The sequence below is a fragment of the Protomyctophum parallelum genome, assembly GCF_964188405.1.
Source record: "Protomyctophum parallelum genome assembly, chromosome: 11".
Classification (NCBI taxonomy): domain Eukaryota; kingdom Metazoa; phylum Chordata; class Actinopteri; order Myctophiformes; family Myctophidae; genus Protomyctophum; species Protomyctophum parallelum.
This window is the reverse complement of record NC_139707.1, coordinates 45919376-45923957: the sequence shown is the minus strand read 5'-3', so window position 1 is coordinate 45923957 and position 4582 is coordinate 45919376. Positions and strand designations below refer to the sequence as shown.

The window sequence follows — 4582 nt, the reverse complement described above, 5'->3', positions numbered from 1 at the left end:
GCGGTTGTAGTTTCAGGGGTTGTAGGCTGTAGCTATAGATACTGAAACTTGAGGGGGTTGAAGGGGTTGTGGTTGTAGAAAAATGATAAATGATACAAAGATGATAATTATATGTACACACTCAATATATTAAAACACAGACATACACATACATACATACATATTACATAAATACTCTTTTGTAAATGTAGTTGATGTACAACATTTTCTTACATTTTTCAGTATATGTCGCATTAATCTTCAGCATGGGGTATCTGTCGTAATTGAAAAGGAATATACTTTCCACAATGACGCTGTTGATGTAGTTTGTGTCAAACATAACGGTGGCATTCGCTGTGACACCAACTGATGCAGACCTGTGGATAATGGCAATATTAGAACAAGGGCAAAGCAAACAACCTGGTGACTGAACTGTAACATATTTTCATCTTGGGCTAGTTTTTTTATTATTCTTAAAAGTATTGGTATGGTGTGTTGAAGTTGAAGAAGAACAGTACCTGAAGGTCATGTATACAACTCCACCATAGAACTTAGAAGTTGGGCATACCGGCATCTCGTCACTCGGATTAATCGCCTCACAACCGTACACTCTGTCGAGCTGCAAAATATAACACAATGTTTGAAAACGTATACAGTATAAGTCTTAATCAGATTCCAATAGATGTGCGTAATGTGACGTCTGCTGGTTGCTGATTTTCTGCCATGCATTTCTAAATGCTTGGCAAAGTTGGGCTAGTAGTGTTCCTCCCCGCCCCTTTTCCCCATGCAGAAGCAGACTTAAACATAACTATCATTGTTAACAAAGTCTTAAACTAGCAGCTGTAGACATGAAATTAATCCAGATTGAGCAACTGCATGGCCTATTTTTCACCTAAAATGTATATAGATTGTTCACAGTCTAGACAAGATGGGTCGAGACTCGAGAGTGTGTCTATTTCCCCTCTCCGCCTGTCAGCTCTCCGGACGGGTTATGTTAACTGCCTGTCTCGAAAATACAACTCCACGATGAATGTAGCAAATAAGATATCACTATATTAGATAATAATTAGATTTCTTGTTGAACTCCGTTATGTGTAGCGCAGAATATCCATAGCACAATACACAAAATATTGAAAAACACGTTGTGGACATGATCCCTTACGGGTCTCAAGCCATTTCATTCCAAGGACCCCCAAATTCACATGCATTTAGCCACAGACCCCCATCTGAAAATGTTTTCTTCTACGTAGGTACCCCTTTACAAGATGTGTATTTTCTAAATGCTATTTTCAAATAGCCGATGTATATAGGGTTAAAGCTGCACTATGTATAACTTTCCTATTTGAACCTGGTTTCGTGCGCAAGTGCTGACATTTTTACCATTGATCTAATAGAGCCTGTCTGCTTTCTCAGGGGATAAGTTGAATATTGACCATGAGGTAAAAATTCATGTCAGATCCTGTGTCTATGTGAGACATGACCTTTGACATGATCTAAACGTCCCAATAGAAGAGCAGGGAGACAAAACCTAAACCTACCAACCTAGGACAATATTACATTTAATTAATAAAACAAAGTAGAGTAGAGTAAAGTAGTGCCGCTTTAAAGTAGTTGCTATTAACTCATTTTGCTGGGGACCCCCTGGAATCCTCTCAAGGACCCCTGGGGGTCCCCGGACCTCACTTTGAGAACCACTGCCTTACACAGTACTTAAAGGACCACTTCACCACTTTTCAACCTATCTTCATATAATGGGTCCTCACTATAATAATCATGATAAAATGGCAAAAAAAAATTCTACTCAGTCTGTGTCTCATAGGAGGGCTGTGGGCAGTTTAGAAACTGTCTTCCAGTGACATCATCATTAGGCAGATATTTATTTTAACATTCTTTTTTTTAGATTTTCATTATCGTGAGAACGATGGCTTTCATTTTCGCATTGCAACTTTTCAGAACTAGAAAGCCTGCAGTTTCTATTAGCTTGTATTCCCCATCGATGATGTCACTGGAAGACGGTTTCTGAACTGCCCACAGCCCTCCTATGAGACACAGAATTGCGCCATTTTTTCATGATTATTAGTGAGTACTTATTATATGAAGATAGGTTGAAAAGTGGTGAAGTGGTCCTTTAAGGGTTACAAATGGGGTTAACCAATTAAGCCCTGTTTTATATACTTATTTACGACCAATCTCACATGTCTGCCTTGATCTACTACTTTTGCTATTATGCTATTTTTATTTCTTGTGTTTTTGTGGTGGAAACTGTCAGAAAATATTGTATACCTTTGACAATAAATGTCCACCCATATCCCTAGTTTGGTTCCCAAAGCAGGTTGTAACCGGTAACACTCAGGAGTGTATGGTATCATGGTTACTGTTAGGGACCTCACCAGTTAATTGACTTCCTATTTAAGAGTGTATGGTATCATGGTTACTGTTAGGGACCTCACCAGTTAATTGACTTCCTATTTAAGAGTGTATGGTATCATGGTTACTGTTAGGGACCTCACCAGTTCATTGACTTCCTATTTAAGAGTGTATGGTATCATGGTTACTGTTAGGGACCTCACCAGTTCATTGACTTCCTATTTAAGAGTGTATGGTATCATGGTTACTGTTAGGGACCTCACCAGTTCATTGACTTCCTATTTAAGAGTGTATGGTATCATGGTTACTGTTAGGGACCTCACCAGTTCATTGACTTCCTATTTAAGAGTGTATGGTATCATGGTTACTGTTAGGGACCTCACCAGTTCATTGACTTCCTATTTAAGAGTGTATGGTATCATGGTTACTGTTAGGGACCTCACCAGTTCATTGACTTCCTGTTTAAGATTGTTGGTATCATGGTTATTGTTAGGGACCTCACCAGTTCATTGACTTCCTATTTAAGAGTGTATGGTATCTAGGGATGTTGAAAAATGTTGAAAATCGACTCGATTATCGACTCATGCCTCCCGCGACTCAAAACGTATGAGTCGAAAAATCGTTTTTATTTGTATTATTATTTCAGTCAGTGCCGCTCGTCACATGCAAGTTAACTTTGAGCAGAGCCTGTGGCTCTGAGTTTGAGAATAGACCCCATCGTCCAAGGGTGTGTGTGTGTGTGTGTGTGTGTGTGGTGGGGGGTGGTATCTTAGCAACACTGAATGATCTGTCCCATTGGTCGTGTGCTCGTATCATGAGCCAATGGCTGCAGCTCTGAGCTTCCCAGACCCAGACCCAGGTTCACATCTCATCTACACATGCCGTAAAGTGAGCTGACAGGCTAGCCACAGGTCTGCTCTGTAATGAGCGGTGAGCGCTCTTCTCTTCTTGTGAAGAAAGCAGGACAGATCGTTGTCAAATAAATCCCGCCGTCATTTATACTGTATTTATTCTCCGACCCGACATTAAAATACGGAACAACGTGCGTCCCGTATCAGTTCATTACGGGGCTCGTGACAGGCTGCAGACACTTGAGAGTTGGGACTAGCGGCTAGCCGATAGCGCCGCTGCTCCTTCAGTTTCATTGTTTACAAAATAAAGTTTATTTTGTATTATTGGGATTTGATCATTGATGCGAATTCTAAACATATGGATGCAGCTGCAGAAGTTGTGTTGCTTAAAGGAATGCATATTTGCGTTCTCCTCAACTGCTGCGCAGCAACAACAAAAATATAAAAATGGAAAAAAAAGGAAAAAAGTCGTTCGACACGTCGATTTTCGGCCTCGATTCGTCGATTGGCCAAATATGAGTCGTTTGGCATCCCTAATGGTATCATGGTTACTGTTAGGGACCTCACCAGTTCATTGACTTCCTATTTAAGAGTGTATGGTATCATGGTTACTGTTAGGGACCTCACCAGTTCATTGACTTCCTATTTAAGAGTGTATGGTATCATGGTTACTGTTAGGGACCTCACCAGTTAATTTACTTCCTATTTAAGAGTGTATGGTATCATGGTTACTGTTAGGGACCTCACCAGTTCATTGACTTCCTATTTAAGAGTGTATGGTATCATGGTTACTGTTAGGGACCTCACCAGTTCATTGACTTCCTGGTACAGTTTCCCAAAGTCTGTTGAAGAGGAATCCAACAGGGAGCTGTTGTAGACCCTGTTTTCAATCTGCATGGGGATGTAGAAAACTCTCATGTCTGCCATGTAACTCACTGGCAATTCTGGAAAACTGTAACACACCAACCCTGTGGAGGGGGGGATATAGAGAGATTGTGTTGGTTGAGTTGATTGATTAGTGTTTGATTGATTGATTGATTTATTGATTGATTATTAAAATAGGTTATACAATTCAGCAATACATTGTGAGCTTGTTCCATTGTTGTATGACACCTCAAACTGAACCTATTGACCTTATGCACACGGCTGCCATCTTGCCAGCAACGTGCTAACTAGGTGCAATTTCCCAAAGACATATAAAGCCTCTTCTGGCTCTGGGCTGTCTGCATCTCAACCGAAGGCAACATGGAGGCAACGGTAGGCGATGGCGATGCATGGTTGCATTGGCAAGCTTTCCCGAGGGTCCTTGCAAAGCATATAGCGGAAGCAAAACGGAAGAACGGTAGACCAATCAGGTTCAGGTTCAGGTTCATTTGTCATCTATA

At 40.7% G+C, this 4582-nt stretch overlaps 1 long non-coding RNA gene across 1 annotated transcript; it reads right to left on the bottom strand.

Moving 5' to 3' along the window:
- Positions 1–226: 226 nt before the first annotated feature.
- On the bottom strand, positions 227–4138 carry LOC310866757. The gene is made up of 3 exons (XR_014569953.1): positions 4005–4138; positions 498–598; positions 227–356 (listed from the first exon to the last, which is right to left on the bottom strand). It is a non-coding gene; the product is annotated as an uncharacterized lncRNA (long non-coding RNA).
- Between the last annotated feature and the right edge of the window lie 444 nt (positions 4139–4582).